The following is a 22,994-nucleotide window of genomic DNA, read 5'->3' as shown; positions in this document are numbered from 1 at the left end:
GAGGATTCATGAACAAGTTTGACATGTTTTTAGAGAGTTTTATATTTCAGGTTTGTACTCCACTGTAGTGTAAAGGCAGTTAAAAGTAAAATATAGAAATACACCTTGTGACCAAATATAAGCTAATGTAGCACTTCTCTTATGTTGCTACTTTCAGGTATTTGTAAGAATACGTGCAACTATGAAATTGAGAGGTCATATAAAGGCTGATTAATGGCTTAGAACACAATAATACTTCTGCTTTAGTGTTGTAGTATATTGGCTAGACACTTGCATCAGAAGGGTCAAGTGATGTCCATCAATTACTAGAAAGTATTCTCAACTTTTAATAACTAGGATTTAAGGAGATTGACATGTACTATCTTGCTTCTAGAACCTTATAATATGGTAACAGAGTATGTTTGCTGATGATAGAAAAGAACAGTATGCTTGCATGGGAGTGATACAGCTATATGTAGAATGTACAACTCAGAAAACATTCTGGAGTTTTAGTTAATTATATGGATTGGGAAGCCTGATTGCATTCATCCTAGTCCCATTAGGCTTTTCTTTGAGGGAATTTGTTTCATGGAAGGTAGAAAACGGACTAATTATAGTGAGCATCTGGTCCAACCCTTAAGTGAAGCTGAGAGATATGTCTGGATAGATGGTCTGTTTAGGAGCTCAAGTGCATCACTGAGTGCTTCAGATTTCTCTAGATATGCTACTTCCATTTGAAGAGTTTAAACAAGATAAATGGATTGAGGCTGAATACTCAGGATCTGACAATCTCTGCTTCATAGGAACTTTCAGAGCATTCTTGTTGTTTCTCACAGAGGTTATAGAGAAACACATAATACAAGTTTTTATTCAAGTAGTTAGAGCATCTATTTAGTTGAGGAGGTAGTGAAATAATATTTAATCTCATCATTCTAAACCCCTGAAAATAAACTAAAAAATGAGAAAATAAGGTTGTAGGGTTTAGGTCTTGTGTATGAGGAGTCTAAAAGTATCTTACCTAGGTAAGGAAACCTAGATATTACTGTGGAAAACTGTAGGTGTTTTCAGAAATGGATGAGGTGAATTTAAAATAACCTGTATTGGTCTTCAGTAGAAAGTCAAGTGATCAATTTCTGATTTAATTGTGGTGACAGATTTGTATCTATGTTACATCTTCCAGCAAGAGTCATGCAAAGGACAGTCAGCAACATAGGGGAAGTAAAAGGAGAATCTCTATATGTCTAAATAGGACACTCTTATCTAATGTTTTCATTTAAACATGGACTGGTTTTGCTATTTTGTTTGGGTTTTTTTCACTTTTGAAGATTCTAAAAGTGGATATTGAATAAATCAAACTCTTACACAGAAATATTTTCTAAACAGAGTGGTATGTATAAAGCTTTTACTCCCTCTGAATGTTATGACAAACTCTGTATACCAACTCTGAGGATGTTTACATGTAACTTAATATCCTACATAATATCCTAGCAACTGGAAATGTATGTGATAAAAGCAAGTGTAGCTAGTTACACAGCTAGATTTATATTTTGCATAGCCTGTGTGCTAGATTCTAACTGTTAACAACACATTTGATTTACAGGTTAGAAATATCAGTGATGGTAAATAATTTTTTTGTTTGCTTTCTCTTAGATTATACTTTTTAGAATGAACTGGTCTGGGAAAACAGCTCATTTGTAGGTGGCCAAAAGGCAGAATTCTACTTTGATTTTTTCCAAGTTTTTATGTTCCTGTTTTAATATTAGTTATCAGAAGAACCTTCTATACACCAGTTAATAATTCTAAGCATAATTAAAAGGTATTTAAAAGTATTGAAAAATCTACTCAAAGTTATCAGCAGTAACTTTTCTCACTTTTATTTGGTTTATATGTATTCGTCTTTTTATATTTAGAATCATGTGAATTTAGTTACCTTGATATATAGTAATAAATGCATAACATATCTTCTTCATCTTATGTACCTTGGCCTCCCTCCTTGCATTACCATTAATGCAGAGAAGACAAGGCTATCCCAACATTATTAAATCATAGATGCAAATACTCAGTCACTAGCAGTTGAAAGTAGGGGTTTGGTGTGTTTGCGTCTTGGGCTGACATTCTGGTTTTAGTGAACTAAGTCAGCAGAGCAATTTTGCAGGTAAAACAGGTGGATTATTGATTATTTCTAGTTTTACAGCCAAAGATACACTTTTGGATTCAGTATTATTTTTGAAAACAGCCTTTTCTCATTGTTGTTTCTCATATTTTGAGATCATATCTGAGACACACTGAACCAGTTGTCTTTCCGTTCTAGGTGCTTCATGATAGTGCATTTAGTTTAATTCTTTGGCAAAGGCAGGCTTGACAAATGCTTCATCATCATGACTTTAGTTTTGAAAGTACATAAAAGTTACATGTATTTTAAAGCCATGGAAAAGAACCAGGGTCTTGAGAAACTTTATCTGATAAATATAAAATGTCCCCTATGGACAAAGTTCCTGAAGCTCTCTTTTTCCCCATACATCTTTTATATCTATGGTGTTGTGTGCCCCATGAAAGAAATAGTGGACTTCTGTAGGAAGTCTGTCTGTTTTGCCGTATGGGACAGTAAAGTGTGCTATATCCTTAATGTAGTTGTGCTTATTGTACTTATGTGTGTCTTGTGTGGTACAAACAATTTTTCTAGAATTAGGACCAAAAAGTGAATTGTTTGAAAACCCTGGGTAATTGTTACAGGTATTAAACAAGTTATTAAGAGTTATTTCATTGTGAAGTGTCTGAAATGGAAATATATTTAGGAAAAAAGTACCTTAGAGAATTTCAGAGATGCGGTCATAGTTGAATGCGTTCTTTACCCCGTTCTTTTCCATCTGTCAGACTTGCAAACAATCTTGCTTACTATCATATCTACCAAATCCCAGATATGGACATATCATATGTTTAATGTATGTAAATACTTTAGCATATAAAGAAGATCAACAACAGATAGTTGAAAACACTTCAACCTTGTGATTTGTAATGAATAGGGAGTATTCTGTGCTGTTCCTGTGTAGTCTTTCTGTAGTACTAAAATCTTTCTATTCTTTCTTATAGTCTTCAGTTTCTCCTGTGTGACTGACAATTCATTTACAGTCATAGCATCTTTGGGTCTCAGATACAAAAATTGTAAAATATATTGCAAGTAATGGTGCCATGTAAAGATTGTATTAAGTTTTTCATTATTGTTCTGCTTTCTAAAAAAGACCTACATGGCAGATAAAAAGTCTTCTAAACATAATCTGTAGTAGAATATCAATGTTTCATTATGTAATGACTTTCTACAGAAATCTTTAACTTTCTTGCTTTTCTTAACACCTTTGGTAGATGAGTGACCATACATTTGGTGGTGAACTAGATAATTTGCATATGAAAGTAGAAGTGCAGTCATTTATCCTAAAACAATGTGATATATATCATAACATGTGAGTTCCAAGTAAATGAAAATTTCTGTATAAAAGCACAAGTTTGAATAGCAGAGGAAGGAATGTGAAGAGAAAACATTTTCTGTAATATCTGGCATTAAAAAATTGTTTTGGCCACTACAGGATGAAGCTGTGCTGTATCTTGAGAAATGCTTCTATTTATTTGGCAGAATCATGGGAGAATTTTAGTTTTAGATTGCTATCAAAATTAATTGTACAGCCTTTCTTTTTAAAGTATTCCTTATTCCTTGACTATATCGAGATACCATTTTCCTTCTCTTGTACCAGGTAAAAATGTCTGTGGGAGATGTCAATGTCACTTCATTTTTCATTTTTTAAAAATCCTAAATTAACACAGATAAGGAGAAGACAATATTCTGGTTGAACTGATATTTGGAAGTTGTTCTTTCATTGTAATACACAGTAAATTAGAGATACCATGTTTTAGTTAGGTTTAATAGTGCATTTTAATTTTTGTTTCTGTAATATTTTTCAAGTTTACTTCACCAATTTGTTGCTTACTCTCTTCCTATTTTAGTCAGTTTAAATTCTATGTACTCCTAAGTGAATATTCTGTCATATTTTTAACCTCCTCCGCAAGCTAAATTAAAATGGAGATACAAAAATGAAAAATATAGGTGTTTTTACTTCACAGAGTAATTGATGTTGAATGGGACCTGTTGTCCAGTACCCCCCTACTGGAAGGTCATCTAGTCTAATACCCCCTACTCCAGAAGAGCTACCTAGAGCCAGTTAGTGAGGACCATCATACACAACTCACAGAATAAGGAATGACCTGGAGCCCTTTAACAGTAGCTGGAAATAATTTGGGAGGATAATTCATGCAGATTTTAACCAGTTTTCTATCAGTGCCTAAAAGTAAAGGCTGTGCACGATGAGTAAGTTTAGAAATCTAATAATTAACCTCCAAGTTGAGAGGTTCTTTATCTTTGATTTATCTTTGCTCAGTTGGAATATTAGTTGCATTTATTTTTTTCCTCTGAGAAGTTATCATCACAGAAGAGCATTCTTAGAGTTATTGGTAGTTACTTTAACACCACTCAAGCTATTAAACTTGAGAGCCATGACTATTTTATAGGGTAGGACTGTAGCTCTTTTGACATGTTAGTTATTACTGTAGTGCAGGTGAAGATTTCACCCAGTTTGATGGCTGTGGAAGCTGAAAAATCAAACTCAATTGCTTTACATACCAAATAGAATTAAAATGCAAGACGATGTAATTCTTAAATCTTTTGTTCATGATTAGTCCTTTTTTTGTTATGTTGAGGACCTGGGAGTTGTGCTCTTTTTTTCTTTCAAAGTTGAAAGACTTCAAAAAATTTTAGAGGCTCTTTTATGCAGTGTAACCTTTTATTCTACTAAAGCATCCATTCTTAGTTGGTAAACAAGTTGCACAGTGCATTGTGAATTAGTTTTGCAACATCTAATTTACATTTTTGTTATTTACTTGTTGGCATTACCATGATGGGTATTGTAAAAGGAAGTGCAGAAAGTGTATACAAGTTCTGGAACTCACATTGCATGTTGAGAAATTGATGGCATTGTAGTATCTGTGCTGATGAACTGGGATGAGAAATGCTGGAGTAGCACACTACTTTAAAATCTGTCCAAGCTTGGGTAAATTCTTAGGACAAAACAGAATTTGGCGAGTTTTGAGTAAATGAAATACTGATGGATTTCCTTGGGAAACTGCTGTTAAGTAACAAATTTATTGGATCTTTGTACTTCTGGGTACAGAAGCACTTTTGTTGCTTTGATGACAGTAACTGAGCAGGTACAGAATGATAAGTATTCTGACTTTGCTGTTTAGAATTATACCTTTGTATTCTTATTTGATTTTATGTTTTTACTGTAGAGCCCTTTTTCCAAGCCAAAATTTTTCTGCAAAATCTTTGACTTGTAGAATGCTGTTACAGTTTCAACTAGGATTCCAGTTGAAAGAAAGCTTGTCCATGAGGACTTCTAGTGGTGTCACCTCCAAATTTCACTGACAGTTTTCCATGGATGTTTTGAAGTCCTGGTTTAGTTAACATATCTAGACATTAATAGTGTGATGCCACTACTTTTTTTTATTAAGCTTGTACTTGCCGCCGTCAAAGGACATACACTAGTGGTTACATTGTGAGGGGAAAGGTTTTATGAGCCTGTTGGAGGCTCTCAACCTTAGATTCAATTAGATGTTGCCTAGTATTTATGTGAGATTAACACTTTAAATATAATTTCATTAGATAAAAATGGAATAAAACAGATGTATACAGTCTTCAGATAATTTTTTATTTAAATTCATCTCAGTTTTTCTTAATATTTCTATCTAAGTAATGATGCCCAGAGGTGAGGTCCTAATACACTTGTCATCATGCAAAGCACTTTTTACCTATAATTAATATGTATTTAGAGAATGCAACATTAAAACCAAAAGATCACACCTGCTGACAAATCTGTCTTAATCCATATTTTAAAGCACCATTATGGTCATCAGCAAAATCTTTTTCATAAACAGTACCAGAGTGCTAAGGACCCAATGATCCAGTGGACACTGGTATTTTATATTTTTCAGGAGCGCAGTGGAGCTGAGCTGATCCTGCCAACTTCCTCTACGTTTTCTGGGACCATGAAAGAACTGGCAACCCTGCCTTTTAACACTGGCTTATTTTTAGCTTGTTTCTGTAAACTATTCATCAAATCCCAAGATTAGAGAATAATTTGTAAGGCACTTTTAAGAAGGAGTTAAAATTAGTAACATTTCAGGCACTGAAAACTTTGATTTGCTATTGTACTTACATCAGTTGCACACATTTTTAATATTTGAATGCTAGCAAGGGAGCATAAAAGACTCAAGATTGAAAAATCAGTTAACTAACATATCCCCCTTTCAAAAGAACTGTTCACTTAAGGAAATTAATGTATTTTTTTTTACAAATAATGGCCTGAAATTGTAAATAAATATTGAAGTTATTTTATATTTTATGCATTTGGTATTAATTTTACTTAAATACTTACCACAGATAAATGCCACTTAAAACACCTTGGCATTTTGAATTACAGTATAACTTCTCTTGTTTTTTAAGGTTCATGCAATTAAATTTTTCTCCCTTTATATCTAATATTTTTGTTTTCATTAAGATAACTTGATTTTGCGTGACTGCATTTATAATCTATTCTCATTTGACCAAGAAAAACTTTTCATGTGCTTTTAGGAGGTGCTAGAGTCTTATGTTTATAGCACTAAATTATTATTACCCTGCACAGAGCATGGACTGCAACATTAATGAAGCAATGACTGTTTTAATGTTGATGGTTTCAGAGTTTACCAGGCAGTAACGGTCATCTTGTTGCAATTAAGATAAAATGATATTAAAACAAACAAACAAAAACCCAAACACAAAAACCTGTACATAAACTAATGTATGTTGGGGTTTTTTTGAGATAATAACTTGAATGTGTGAATACAACTTCAGGCCATTCACTTAGGTCCTGTCACAGGTCACCGCTGAGAAAAGATCAGTGCCTGCCCTTCCTCTTCTTCCATTCACAAAGGAAGTTGTAGACTGCAATGAGGTCTCCCCTCGGTTTCCTTTTCTTCAGGCTGAACAAGCCAAGTGACCTCAGTCGTTCCTCATATGGCTTCCCCTCAAGGTCCTTCACCATCTTCGTTGTCCTCCTTTGGCTGCTCTTTAACAGCTTAATATCTTTCTTATATTGTGGTGGCCAAAACTGTACACAGGACTTGAAGTGAAGCTGCACCAGTGCAGAGTAGAGTGGGACAATCACCTGCCTGGACCGGCTGGTGATGCTTTGCTTGATGGCCCCAGCACACGGTTGTGACAGGGCACAGTGCTGATTTGTATTCAACTTGCTGTTCACCAGAACTCCCAGGTCCCTTTCCTCAGTGCTGCTCTCCAGTCTCTCCTTCCCTAGTCTGTATGTACATCTGGGGTTGCCCTGTCTCAGATGCAGAATCCAGCACTTGTCTCTGCTAAACTTCATATGGTTGGTGACTGTCCAGCTCTCTAATTTGTCCAAGTCTCTCTGCAGGGCCTTTCTGTCTTTGAGGGAGACAACAGCTCCTCCCAATTTAGTATCATCAGCAAATTAACTTATATACCTTCAAGACTTGCATTGAAGCTGTTTACAAAGATTTTGAAGAGCGCTAGTCCTAAAACAGAGCCCCATGTAACCCCACTAGTGAGTGACAGGTTGCCAGTCTGATTCCCATTCACTATTATCCTCTGTTCTTGACTCGTGAGCCAGTTGCTCACTCATGATATGTTTATCCATTTGGACATTTTGTCCAGAAGGATGTTGTGAGAGAGTATCAAAAGCTTTACTGAAATCCAAAAAGATTACATCAACTGGCCTTCCTTTGACAGACTTGGTGGATTCCCTTGTCATAAAAGGAAACTAGATTTAACAAGCAGGACTTTCCTCTCATGACGCTATGCTGGCTGTGACCGATAACAGCATTGTCCTTCAGGTGTTTCTCAATATCTCCCAGAATAATCTTCATAATTTTACCAGTCACTGAACTGAGACTGACAGGGCTATGGTTTCCAGGGTCGTCTTTCTTGCCCTTTATGAAAACTGGGACAACATTTGCCTGCTTCCAGTCAACTGGGACCTCTCCAGATTCACAAGACTGTTCAAAAGTCATTGAAAGAGGCCTCACGATGACATCAGATAGCTCATTGAGTATTCTCAGATGAATCCCTAGTCTCATAGGAATCCAGCTGGAGCAGCAAATCCTGCACAGGTTCAGGGGCTGCTGAGAGTCTATCATTTTCACAGCCATGGACCTCCAGCTCAGGGCACTGGGACCCCATTAGTCTATTATAGGTGTTGAAAACAGAGCCAACAAAAGCATTAAACACCTCTGCCTTGTCTCTGTCCCTGTTTTTGAAGGGACCATCCTCATCCTGTAATGGGCCAATGTTAGTTCTGCAGTGTCTTTTGCTGTTAAGGTATTTGAAAAAGCTCTATATATTTTCCCCTGCAGTACTGGCCAGCTTTATTTGAATATGTCAGTACCTTGATTCAATATTTCTATGATACTGTATGGCTCAGTTTTTGATAGGAGTCCCCACTTCCACTTTAAAATCATCATTGTATGATTGCTATGGTATGTGTCTTCTGTTGGTTCCATAGTATAATTGTTGATAGTTTGACAATTACTGACATCTATATTCTTTTTATGATGGTTGTTAAAAATCATGGTCAATTGATAAGCAACAAGAGAGAAAATCAATGCATCAATGATGAAAAATTCTACAGAGATAAATAAATTCAGCAAAGTCAAAAGTTTATCTTGTGAGCCCAGTGCAGCATAATTTTTGCATTTCTGTAGTTGAGAAAAACAACACCAAAATATTCGATATATAATCTCTGAGTAACGAATCCAATTTTCATTAATTGTACCTGAAATTAAAATTAAACTATATTGTGAGAGATTTTCTCATGTTTCATGTTTCACTGGAAATACTTAATAGTTTATGCTAATTTGATATTCTGGAGTGGTGACAGAGGTCAGAAGGAGTCCTACCTTCTTTGACTGACTCATTGTGCTTTCATCAGTTAAATCTTTGGTATGCTGAAGTTATACTTCGCTTTACCTTGGCCAGTGAAAATTACTGAGAATTTATTTTGACTTGATAGCAATATGCTAATGGTCTTTGTTTGCAAGCACTGTGATTAGCTAGTGCAGTAAAGCCATGATACAAATGTATTTTCATACTAAAGGTATAATTAATAAACACATTATTTCTCATTTTTTGGAAAGTTACTTGATAAGTTGAACGTTAGCATTTTTATCTGGGTATATCATTCTGTCTTACCTTTCCACCTTTGACTTTTTAGGGAAAATATTTGGTTTAGATGTTTGAATCATCACATATTTTGAGCTAAATTACTTCAATGTCTGACTCTGATATTTGGACAAATGAAGATGTGAGTTGGAGCAACCTTGTCTTAATCACAGCGATATAACATGGAAGTGGTAGTCAAATAAACAAAACAGGAACAGATAGGATTTCTGTCACTTAATTTTAAAATTTTGTCTAGCTTTATCCTGGATAAACCATGAGACTCACACTTGATCCATTCCCTCTGAATTCTCATGTACGAACTACAGTACTTTTACTCTTTACACAGGAGTTGTTACTGTTGTTTTGGATCTTGCTGTAATCATTTAATCCTATGTAAAAACAAGACTGAAATTGCCACTTGAGGCTATTTATCAAATAGTGTAAATACCTTCTGCTTCAGGAGTTACTGAAGTAGTGTAGGATCATTGTTATAAAGTGAACTATCTTAGGTTTCTAAAAGCTAAAATATTGTGACTTTTGCTATTTGATATTTGTTTATTGCTATCAGAACTGGTGACAAGACTTAACAGCTCTTCTCTGTTGAGTTATTGTGGGCCTTTTGCTTAGCTCCAGGGTGGAAAAGAAGCCCAAACCAGCAAAACTAAGCTCTCCTGTACTTCTTTTCATCCAAATATGACTATACAATTCAAGTCTGTTTTATTTTGTTTTTGAGTCTGTGATGCATAGTTAGGAAGAGTGAATTCAGTGTGGGTTTTTTTCAGAAGGCTCTATTTTCTCTGCCATGCTTCGTCAGCTGTTTGACGCTTGTGGAGAAAAAAATATTACTAGATAGGTAAGTAGCTTGAAACCATTTCAAAAGCCTTGAATGCTAGACCATTGACCTTGAATTTGACTCTTTATATGGTATAAAGTCTTTATATGATGTAAAGGGTACACATGCTTATAGTTACTTGCATTGGTGAAATGATAGGCTTCTGCATTTCATAGTAAAGAATCTATTGGTACCTAGATTTAGTAAGTTGGGGTAAGAAGTATAATGGTTATAAGTGTGTGAAATGCTATGGATTAGTGTGTGGTGGAACCTTAGATGTCAAACAAGAGTCTTTTTATTTTATATTTGCTTTTAATTCTTCTCAAGTGTAAATGCTCTTGTCCTTCCAGCTACGGTCTCTATGGATGTGTCACTTGCACCACAAGTTCACATGTGATTTTTTAAAACTGATGACTCCTTCTGTGTAGCAGAGGATGCCTTTTCTCCAATAAGCTCATTATCCTGAGAGAATGGAATTATTCTATTTTCTTGTTTTGAAAGAGCTACTGTGTTTATATTTCACAGTGTGAAACATTGGATCTGTGGTAACACTGGATGGCCAGGTAATAACAATATTTAGCCAAATTTTCACAGTACACTTAACCTCTGAGGGTCTTTAGAACAATCTAAATAAGAAATATTTCCAATGTGATTTAATAGGAATATTGTTTTCCTATTGAACTATTAGTAGGCTTGATAAAAGCTCATCTGCGATATGCATTCATGTTTCTAAGTGTTACTTAAAAATATGTTACTTATTACATACCTCAACAAGGGAAGATTTCAGGCATGATTTCAAGCTGCATAAAACAATTTATGTTAAACAAAAGACCAGTTTTGATGATATCGCACTTGAATAAAGGTGTCTTGAAGAACCTCTGTGGCTTTTATACATCAGAAGTTTGTCAACTAATACAATATCTGTACCTTCAAAATCCTGTGCGATTAAAATTTAGTTTTGTTCTTGCCTAAAAATTAGTTCAGTGTTGAAAAACCAATCTGTTTTACAGGTATATTTTTCTAAGGTTTTAAAAAATATTGCTTTCAAAATGAGAAGCTATTGCTGCTTACAAATCAAAAGGCTCATTTGAAATGCGATGTTTTTATTTCCTGAATTAACTAATATTGACAAGGTTGTCCTTCAGAGGATTGTAATACAGTATTTAATTATCAATTCTAGTTTCCTTTAATAGCCTCTGTAAAAAGATAATAATTATCTCACATATAATCACTGGCTGATACACTTAGCAGCCCATCTATGATTCATTCTTTACAATTACTCACACTTTGTAGCCTTGAGACATAAAGAACTACAGGCTTTTCTTGAAGATTAAGTATTGTTAATGGTTAAAGGTATTCTAAATTTTCCCATTCTACATTGTAAATGCCCTTGAATGTAGACAGGAATGACATCTTCAAGGTTCTGTGAGCATTCAGTCTCAAATAACCAAATGATTAGTTGGTACTTGAGCTTTCCCTTGACTGTCCAAATTAATAATAAGCTGCTGGATGTTGTACATGGGTACCAAACTGTGATAATTGGAAAGTTATTTAAATTCCAGATAAACCAACTAAGAAGATACAAGTACTTTTCAGTTTCAAGAATTTTACATAACATTTAATAATATATATTAATTAAGCCTTCAGAGCATTTGAAGTATGAGTTACTTCAGCTTGAACTCCAAGAAGATCAGCTTTGATCTACTAATAATAGACTGATGATCCAATGTAATAGAATATTGAACTTGTTTTTAAGGGATAGAAGTTGACTTCTTGGTTTCTTCTTGGTTTTTTGTGGCTAATAGAAATAATAGAAGAGCGAGAACTCTCCAAGCCTTCAGTGTTACTCTGATGTATATGCAGTAAAGTTTAAAAAAAAATAAAATCTGCAAAGCCAAAGGTATCTTATGTTAAGTAAGATACAACCATTAAAAGCTGAAACTGCCACACTTAAAATTTTGATGAAACAGCAGCATGATGTTTATTTTAGATTAGCAGTGTTCATATTCTTTTAGTTCTAGTATCTTCATGTGGATTGCAGTAATTTACCATCTTTGACTTTTCCTTGTGCAGTGGGTACACTTAAAAGTGTTTTGGAATTTTTTTTTATATATGAATTTTAGTTATTTTTGAGATGTTGGAAAAAATCCAGTGGTCAATTTGAATAGGGTAAGGTTTATTGAGCAATATGCTACCTTACTTTTTGATGAAAAAATGGTGTGTTTTTAATAATAATTTTTCTATTACTTTTCCCAGATATAACAAAACAGTATGAATTACCAATACATCAAAACAAAAATATTGCAATAACAAACCAAAGTAGAATTTTATAAAATCTTTTTAGATGAACTAAAATTTTGGCTTCTTACCCATTTAGAAATTTACAAGCATGAGTAACAGATGTATTTTGCATGCTTTCCTGTGTTACAATGTTTTCTTATGAATGAAACTTTTGAAGTCTAATAGAAATACATTTTAGCTCATCATGTCTCTATCATTTTCCAACCATATTATCATTATCTTCTGTGATGAAATTTTCATTTATACTACTGTTGAGCTTGAGATACTTGAAGTTATCTAAATGCTTATCAACTTTTGATAAAGTCCATATATTCAGCTTTTGTTAAAATTAATTCCTCAAAATTCATTTAACTTCTCTATCATTAAGGAAAGCTGAATCTCAGTTGCCACAGTTGAAACTACATAATTTTCAGGTATCTGAGTTGGATATGTTTTTGAAACTTCAGACAAGAAAGTTAAATTTTCTTACCCTCATCGCTTCACCTTAACAGCACCTTCCAATAAAAACTAACTAAATAACAGGCTCTTCCCAACATCTACCAAGGGGAGGTTATTGAATGTGAATTGTAGACTGTTTCTCATCTGTTTAGTAGTATATAAGTAGCCACTAGCTATCACTAGAAATCAAATCAAACCACAACAAAAAAAAATACCAACTAAACCAACAAAATCAACAAACAAATGGTTTCTGAATCCTTATGTTAAACAGCAGTGTTTTGTATGGCCATGTGTTTGTTAAAGCTTGTTCGTTTTCTAAACCCTGTAGTCTTGTGTGGTTATATGCTAAGTTTAGTGGAATTCTAGCTCTGATTTGTGACCTTTTTATAGATCTTTTTTCATTTAGTCTTAGTTGTGAATTTAGTAGGGATGCTTGGTATATACTTTGCCAAGCTGTCACTATTTTACTGAGAGGCATTTTGCCTCTTATTGGCACAGCAGAGGAGGGCTGTGTCACCAAGCCCTGACCTAGACAGGGATCTCATTATGAGGTTTTAAAGTTCTTAATGTTATCACTCTGACAATCTGTATCTCAATTTGGATTTGGGGCTGGGCTCTATTTACAGTTGCAACTACTTCAGTTAGATTTTGAGTTATTCTGTGACTTTATTCGGCACTGTGCATGCTTGCATGTACTTTCTCTCTCTGAAATACGTTATTGAGTGTGGTCTTGGTCTTGTTCTGTCCCAAAGCAGGAGATGAAAGCTTTGTGGTCTAACAGTGAACAAAGGTAATAAATATTGCAAAGTTCAGTCTTGTGTAAGCATATGATATCTACTTTATGGATGCACGTTAGTTCCTGATTTTGTTATTGGAATAGCTTTTAGACTGAAATGCAAGCCCTTTTTACTGTGAAAAGCAACTGTTGTATGACTGACATGTTGCAGTAGAAGAAAAGAGCAACTTTTGTTTTCGTTTCACTCTCCAGCTGAATGTCTCATTTGCCAGTATTTAGAATGCATTATTGTGAAGGCAAATAAGAGTGTTAGTGTTTGCTTTCCTCCAGAGCTTCAATATACAGTGTAGTGATAAAAAAGCTTAAAAATATATAATCACTAGTATTTCCAATTCTATACAGAAGACTACCATGCATTGTAATGGTACAGGGAAAATTACTGCAAATATATCTTTAAAAACATATTTTTGCAACACTATTATAAATCTAGTTCTGCAACATGCCATGTCTTAATTAGGACGTCTTGTTATATAGCGTGGCAAAATAAAACTGTCTTTTAAATGAAGTATTGTCAAGTCATAGGTTTTGGTTTCTAAGGTGGATTGCAAATAAACGTTGGTTATGTGTCTCTTGGATTCTGGAAGAATAGGGTAGTTCTTTGGCATGTAACTTTACTTTTTGCTTTCAAAACACTGAGTAGATGTTGAAGACTGCCTTCTACTGTACAAGTAGCACAGTAATTCTTTTAACTAGAGATGATAACTAAATTGTTTAATTTGGTTTTAGTTAATTGTACAGTTCAGACAATTTAATTTAGTAATTAAACTTAATTGTCTAACTTAGACAATTTAGTTTCAAATGTTTACTGAACTGCCTTTCCAAAAGCATGTGAAATGGCACAAATATGTTCATTTTTATATATATAAAAGTAGGAGTTCCTTTGCAAGCTTTTGAATGTTTTCAACACTTGCATCTATAGAATTTTGGGTGACTATTCAGAAAATGAAGCATTTTCTATTCAGTTGTATTTTAGTTTTGAAGAACTTCTGTGCTGCAAATAACTCCACAGTAGTTTTTCTCCCTTTTTTCTATTCACATGCGTAAAAGCCGCCAGACTAAATAATTTGTAATATATGTGGGCCTTGTTTTCTATAAATTGTTTTCTTCTGTTTATGTTTTATTAGTTGAGAAACAGGAAATAGTGCACTACAGTTCTTCTTTATCACTGAAGTATAAAGCAAACATAGGAAGAAAATCAGCATGATTAAAAAAATATTTGAAATATATTTTTATCTTTCATGTTGAACTGTACTTCCTTTTAAAAAATTAGGTGAATGCACTTAAACCGCCACTACTGCATGACTGAATATTTGCATTCTGTTATTTACTAAATTTCAGTTCATCAATCTTACTCTTGGGCTTTGGACATGAAGTCATTAATGCAATACTGAGGTTGAGGAATTAATCTGAACTATAACTTCAGGAATACCGATGTATATTTCGTGAGTTTGAGAAAGCTCATTTAGCACAGTTCTGCAGTTACACACAGCATCCTGTTACTTTCTTCATTTCAAGCTCTTGATCTGATTCTTCCTTCTGGTCTTCATGACCAATGTATGTTCTTAAGGAATGAACAATGTAGGTTCATGTCCCCTGTCTTATGTTAATTTTTCCACGTAAAACAAATTCTTAGTAGGAATTTTAAAATTAAATGAAACAAAGTAACCAACACTAGATTGAAATCCTCAGTGTAGATATTGACCCTTCGTAGAGGTAGAACTTCTTTAAGTGTGCTACTGTGAGGGTGGCCTAAAATTTAGGATTTCTGTTGTTTGCTTTGTTAAAAGTCTTTTTTTAATGTTTAAAAACACCTTGCCCTCCACTGTACTGAAATACCATATACTGGAGTACAAACAACAGCAGGGTCTTTCTTAAAATGAAAATTTTAGTAGTGAAATAATAAAAAGGTCATCTAGACTGCATATTTCTTCCATTCTTCAATTTTTTTCTCTTAATTTGGATAAATATTGACGAAGAGATGAGCAGTCATATATTTCCAAATACCTGATGCCAGTTAAAAAGATAAAGATATGTTCACTTCTGCAAAACCATGCTTAGTATATAAAAGTTAGATCAAAGCAGATCACCTCTTTTAAATATTTGCAGATTTGATGTGTGCTGTGATATATTACAAAGTATTATTTCATACTGTGAAAGTGTATGATAAGATACAGAGTAGGTAATCAAAAAAGCACATCCCCTCCTTTGTATAACAGTGGGAAATATGGGAATATACTAAAATTGTCAGAGAACATAATCATTCTGATTATATATATGTATCTTTTTTCTGTGTATTCTTTTTAAGATATAAGGAATAGAATAATTTTAATTTTTTAACAAAAACTTTCTTCTAAGAAAAATAAGGCCATCATTCTCTTGTAAAATGATGAAATGGGTATGTAACCTGACAATAATTAGAAGGAAATTCTCTATGGGGCTATGTGTAGAAAAGAGAAATTTCAGGGAAAAAGTTGAAAATAGAATATATAAGTTGATCATTGTCACGGTATTCTAGCTTGTTTGTTGGAGTAACAGATGTAACTTCTCTACAGAAATATTTTTCCTGTTATCTTTTAGATCATATTAATTGTATTTGGAATAAATAAATGAGTACCCAAATGGTTTAATTCCTCTCTACCATATGGACTAGCTGTAGTATAATAGTGCTTATTTGTTAAAATGCATATTTTGTGTGCACTGAAAGATTTGCATTTCTTGGTACTTTTACCTCAAATTTATAGCCATTTTTGTATTGAAGAAAATATATGAGAAAAATGTTGCTATCCCAGACACTGTTATCTTTTGTCATCAAATTTCTCCAAAACGACTGTATTAAATGGGATCTGAAACACGTTTAAATGTTTTAATATTTTCTTAAAAGTAATTGCATTATTTTTATAATGAGTAACCATTTTTGATATAGTACATCAATTTCATGCATTTAGTAAAGTATTGGACACTGGACAGTCAGTGTGCCATAGACATCCATCTCAGTCAACTCCATCAAGTCATTTTAAATTAAAGATAAATCTGAATTTTAAATATTAGGAATATATTTTAAATTTTCTGGGGAGGAAGTGTAGATATGAGCATTTCTGCATTAAACTTGAGTACTATATATTTTCAATGGGTTTACAGAAGACCCGATGTAAAATGTGATGAAATATATGGAATTCACAATCATGGTAATTACTTTCATTTTTTTGCTGAATATAGAGAAGGCACTGGTAGGAATACTGAGCTATCACTATATACTCTAAGTACTTATATAATTTATACTCTTACACCCAACCTAGATTATTATGAATGTGTCATCATACCTAAAACAAAAATGCGCAAGTTTTCTACTTTTGAGAAAGCTTCTGTCTGTATTCTCAACACCAGAACTGTCCAAAAACTGCTGCTGGAAGTGAAGAAATTCCCAGCTTTGAACTTGACTTGTTCCTTTAAATACAATATACATGCTTTCACTTTACCTACATGCTTTGCGAAAAAAATAGATACAGCTATACCATTTTATCTGTTTTCTTGATGCACAAATTATGATTTTTCTGAATATTTTCCTTGTCTCATGACTAGCTCAATTTGTATTGCAGTTACAGCAGTAGCTTTTTGCTTTTATATTTTTTTACCTTTTTTGTTATTTGATACTTGGACAGTTTCCATCTCATGCAATGTTTTGAAGGTTGAAGAAGCATCTAATGAAGTTACTGATTGCACATTTGAAAAGAATATTTACAGAATCAGAACATATATATGTTGTAAAAAAGTTTGTCACTCACTTTTGAAAAAGATTATTTTCTGCTTTTTAATTCTCAGATTACTTTAAGGAGGACTATTTGGAATTGTTTACACTCTAAAATACAGTCTGTGCCTTCGTAAGTCTAGTTGTAACGTAACTAGTACTGAGAAGAAAATTCTTTTTGTTAGCTTTCTACAGCTCTTGTGTTATTCCCCTTAAAAATTTGATTGTCTATATAGTAACAAGTAGTATATAGTACTTTTCTTCATTTACCAAAAAATTTAACCTTGAAACAACAAAATATCTGTATTTTGCTTTCCTGAAAAGTTATATTAAAATTATGTTTAACAACCACTGTATTTTTGTGCTTATGTATTACAAAAATAAACTAAAATCAAAAGTCCTTGAACCAAATCAAAGGTTCCAAAGCACGTATTTAAAACCCTATGAGCTTTGTAGGATAAGTATTCTTTAGAGTAAGTCTAGTGTTTAATTGTTGCATAAGGTTCAAGATTTCAGCTACAAATCCAAAAGTTGTTGCAATTTCTATTTCCCAGTTTTGTCAGGGATAGTTGGTAGGACTTCTGCTATTAAAGGATCATCTTCCATTGTGGAATGTAATTTTACCTTTAAGTCCCTCAATGGCAGCTCTGTCTAAACTTGATTTAATTTCTCTTCATTTACTTTGATATAAATCTTCTACATCACTTTTTTCAGTGGATGAACAGTTAATAAAATGAACAAATCAAATGTCTTTGGTGGTGTTCATCTAGTTCAAGAATGCATAGGACATTAAAAAAGTCCATTTTTCTGTAGCAATAATATTGTAGGCATACTGCTTAAAAACAAAAGTGGCATGTTTTTTTTCTTTACACAGCATTAGAGTTTTTCTGATATCCAGTAGTTTTCAAAATGAGCTACAGAGCTTACAAGTTCACACATTCCTAAAAACCTTAGCTCTTTTAGATTTGAGAGAACCAGTTCAAATCAGCTATGCTTGTTAGAGAAGAGACAGCATATGAGATTTTGTAGTCATTACACAGGCAAAAAAAGCAGATACATCTAGTTTCAGAAATCTGCAGAGCAGTGACATGGCATTCCATTCAATTTTTTACCAGATATCACAGACTGGAAATGTGAGCTTTGGCTGATACTGCTGGGAAGGAGAGTGCGGCAGGCAGCTGTAATTCCCATCCTGTAAAGGTACTGATGCTTAAAGTCTCTGTAGTCCAAATTAGTACAAAAAAAATACTAAAATGTTGAATTTGGACCTTAGATCTATATTTCAAAGTTAATTTTCTTCCAACTATTCCTAGGTGTTTTGTGGATACATTTACGATTTTTTTACTTTTCAGATATTAGTAAGGAGAACCTACTCCTTATTTTGTAGTTGCTTGCAGGTTGCTTCCTGAAACACTGTCTGTGGAACACAGTTCTAGTGTTTTCCTAGGGTTTGAATTAAAAAATAGGTTTCTAAAATCAATGATAACCAATTGTTTTAAATTAGGCCATAATTTTATTACATGCGCTTGTAAGTTTGGTTGCTCTAAAATTAAGGTTTGGAGCATTGACTTTTCTGCCCCAGAAAATGTAGCTCAGTTTTGAATCTCACTGAGTCTTAAAAAAAAAAAAAAGCTTTCTGGTTTTAGTGTGATTCTTAAAAGTGCAATGTTTCTGAAAGTTATTTTAGTGCAGGGTGAGCTGCAGACAGTTGTTCCAGTGCACTCATTGGCCGTATCTTACCAGCATCAGGTTTGTCTGCAGTACAAAAACTAAATTCATTTGTGGAATAAGATATTTTTTTTTTTTGTGGTATATCCTTAAGGAATCATAAAGCCTAGAGAGTAACTGACATTAACATGACTCCATGTACTGTAAAACCCATTCCGTTTTATATATTTTCAGGGAGTATGGAGTGGCACAGGAAGGAAATGGCATATCGCTGGAAAGTTGCTCTAATTCAGCACAGGATTCTTGTGAGAAATTACTTCTAATATTACATCATCCTATTCTGTTTTTCACAGTTGACAGTCTAATTTCTTCATTTTTTATGCCACTTTTGTTCATATCAGTAACCACATTAAAGTACATTTAGCAGATTAAATAGGCTCTCATCAGTGTTAGTAGTGCACGTCTGATAGCGTGACAGTTTAGTACTATATATTTTGCCATATTGCATTATATGAAGGCTTATGGGTTTGTAAATAAAATTATTTTTCCTATTTAATAAGGCTTGCTATTTTTTAAAATTACATTTCATTGGCTTACATGAGATTCAACAAACAATAAGTCTCAGCTGCGTCCACTCTACTACTTCTGACAATAATATAAGCAGCACTTTAGTAGGGGAACAAACAGTGAAAAATGAAAAAAATGAAAAAAAGGCAATTAAATAGTTACTTCAATTATATAACAAAATTTTTAAATTTCTATTAGTTTTTCTTTTGCTTTAGCTTGCCATCTTTATCTAATTTATGATTGTCTGTAGCTCAAAGGAAAGTACTTTTCTATTTTCCTGCTTTACAAGGTCAAAGAGCCCAAAAGATTTTTTTTTTTTTTTTCATTTTTATAGGTATTAACTTAAGGTCAGGAGTGACACTAAAAAGATTTGTATTTTCAGGTATAATAGTAATAGTAATTTTATTCTGTAGAACTACCAGAAGTGTAAAAAATTATTAAGATTAGGTTTTCATCATAGATTTAGAAACATATATACGTAAGAAAAAGATTATCTTCTAATTAGGGAACTGTTTTATACTTCTGCTTTTGGGGTGTTTTAGGTAGTTAGCATTTGTAGATGATTCATTAATTTAGGTGAGCATGAAAAACTGTGGCCAACTTTAAAACCTTGTATCGGACTCTCTCTGCCAAATCATACATGTAATGTCAGGTGGAAGATATCAAAGCATTTTTTTCTCCTACCTGCAGTCCCCAGAAGAGGTCTTTTTCTATGTGTTATTTTGTGTTTGGCAAGCATAAGCCTGTAGTTTTTCTGCATTTTTAATGCATTTTCTACAAAGCAATCCCATATACCCAGCTGGGTATATGGTGTATATCAATATTGAGTTAGTTGTGCCTTCCTTTTATTTGAAGCTCATTCATTCCAGCTTTTGTTCTATTAGTTAGTGGTTTCCTCTTGTTAAAAATGTATGACTACTATTTTGTTCCCTTCCTCTGTTCTTCCTGAACCACATATGTATGCAATTTTTTCACACTCATTTCAGTTACTGAGTATAGCTCTGTAGTCATGATCAACTACAAGAAACTGTCATCCATTTGTGACTTTGTCTTCATATATCTCATCATTTGGTAGGTTGCCTGCCATTGTCTCACTTTAGTCTGTGTGCCAGAGATTTTCTTCCTAATATTCTTTATTGATATACATAGTCTTACAAACAGATTTGGTCAGGAGCGTATTTTTTTGTTACTTGCAATGATGCGCATATCTAGTTTTCCTGTCTGTGATTCCTAGGACATCCTGTCTTGACTGTGCTCATCTTATAGATACTCTACTTAAAACTTAAGTAATTTGAAATCTGATCTCAGTTCTCTTCACAGACATTTCCTTCTTGTTCATTTTTGGTTACTGTGGACAACCTACCCTTTCTTTTCAAGACTATAATTTGTACGTCAATTTGCACAGCCAATCTATGACATTCCAGATTGCATGCATCTAAATTTTTCTCTTTGTTTGTAAAAACCTTCAAATGCTTGTTCTTCTTTGCAGGTTACCAATGTCTTATCTAGGTCCTTAACTTTCATTTCTTCAAAAAGCCACTTTCAGAGTGATTTGACTAAGAACTTTCTCTGATCATACCACTTGAATTTAATTGCTTTCTAATTCTATATCTTGTCTAATGTAAAATATTGTCCCTGCTCATCAGTTTTCTATACTTGAACTCCATTTCCTAGAAGGAATTTTACTATATTGAACTCACAGCCTTTGTTAATGACTACAATTGCCCCAAATTATGTGTGATCCCTTGCATGAAGAAAGCTCTTCTTAAAAACATTTGAGCTTTTGTATCCCTTTCCAATACTGTTCTTAGAATCTGCCTTGATTGTGAAGTTATAAATGCCAAAGACAGATGCTGTACCTTATGGATTATGGGTTAATGATACTTTCCCTTTCCTGATTTCAAAGAGTAATCTGTACAAAATTAAGAACAAACGGAAATTGAAATATCTCCATAGTTTCTGTCGTTATGTATATGTATTCGCTTTTGCTTTAAACACTGATACTTTTCTCCTATTGCTTTAAACATTTTGTTCCATCTCTTTTTCTTCTAGAGTATAGGTCAACATGTTTCCATTAGTATCTGCTGCCATGATGTTCAGTTGTGAGGGAAGAGGAAAGAATCTTGATATGAATATCAGCAGCTATTTATAAAATCAACATTAAGCTAGAATAAACTTCTTAAATTCATCAGTAAAACTGAAGGATGAAAATTTTAATGCAAATTCTTTTCCTGTTACTCTAATTGTGTATAAGATTTAGTAAAAAGGATTACTTGATGTATGTACATTAAATATTGTTATAGTGTGGTTGTGTAATAGAGTGTTTAAGTGCACAGAAATCACATGTTATTTTACATCACTTTTCTAAGGTGTTGCTGATTACATACAAGAAGTATGCTACTCTTTTGAATGCTATGCTTTGTGGATTTTCAATTTGGCGCATTTCACATTTGTAGCATTAACTGCCATGTAATTAAATTGTGAAAATAGCTGTTCAGCACATAGCATCAGATGCTTACTCTTCTTCTTCTCTATAATAGATGAAAATTCTCACATTCAAATGTTTTGGTTTTAGGTTTGTTTAGTGTATAAGTCATGCTAATAATACTTCAGATTTAGTGCAGAAACACTGCACTGTCTATATCTGACTATCAGGTATATACATATACATACTATATGTATATATGCGGCTTTTTTATAGGTTTTGTTTTATAGTTTTATATATCAAAATTTAGTTTGCAAAGTCATGGTATTTTTATTTTTTATTATTATATATTCTTTACTATATTTTTAGAAACGTAGCAACTTGGAGTTTTCATAGTGTTGAAGTGTTTCAATATACAGTAACCTCTTTTTCCTTCTGCTATGTGACATATTTGTTTTATGCTGATTTAATGTCTTCCTTGAGAATACTTTCAAGGACATCTTTGATTAGATTGATCAGACTTAATGAATATGTATATGTATTGGACTAAATTGTAGGCTGCATTTAAAAATAAACTGTCCTATGTGTTCCACATTATAGTAGATTGCATTGAAAGAACAGGGCTATCTATTCTGAATGTGAGATCAAGTAACTTTAGGTGAAGTTTATTTTAAAATACTTTCAAGTTTATTTAAAAATATTTTTTACATTCAACGCCAGTTAAAACTTGAAAGCTCTGTACGTTGAAAAGATGAACTTTTAGAAGAAAGGCCTGGACATTAGGGGACAGATGTTTTTAACAGGAGTTAAATAAAATATGTCTGTCTGCTCTGTGAATTCGTTGCTAGTTGATACTAGTTAGCATTTTTGTTACAAAATTAGAGGACAGTACACATAGAAATGTCTTAGAAGGAACATCTGGCTTTTAGATAGTACCTTAGTAGATTAAGAACTTTTCTAACAGTC

General features: G+C 33.3%; 1 protein-coding gene across 4 annotated transcripts in view; it reads left to right on the top strand.

Annotated features, from left to right (window-relative positions):
• Positions 1 to 22,994, top strand: part of NOVA1 (NOVA alternative splicing regulator 1) — a 142,039-nt gene that overhangs the window by 36,825 nt on the left and 82,220 nt on the right. The window contains exon 1 of one of the 4 annotated variants that reach the window (XM_064658522.1): positions 19,317 to 19,341. The exons of the other annotated variants lie outside the window; for them this stretch is intronic. The gene's annotated coding sequence lies outside the window, so the exon portion shown is untranslated. Of the gene's footprint in view, positions 1 to 19,316; positions 19,342 to 22,994 lie in introns of those variants that run through there. 4 annotated transcript variants of the gene reach the window in all.

This window comes from Pseudopipra pipra, chromosome 6 (assembly GCF_036250125.1).
Source record: "Pseudopipra pipra isolate bDixPip1 chromosome 6, bDixPip1.hap1, whole genome shotgun sequence".
Taxonomy (NCBI): Eukaryota; Metazoa; Chordata; class Aves; order Passeriformes; family Pipridae; genus Pseudopipra; species Pseudopipra pipra.
Note: the sequence above shows the minus strand (reverse complement) of the source record. Positions and strands in the feature narration are given on the sequence as shown.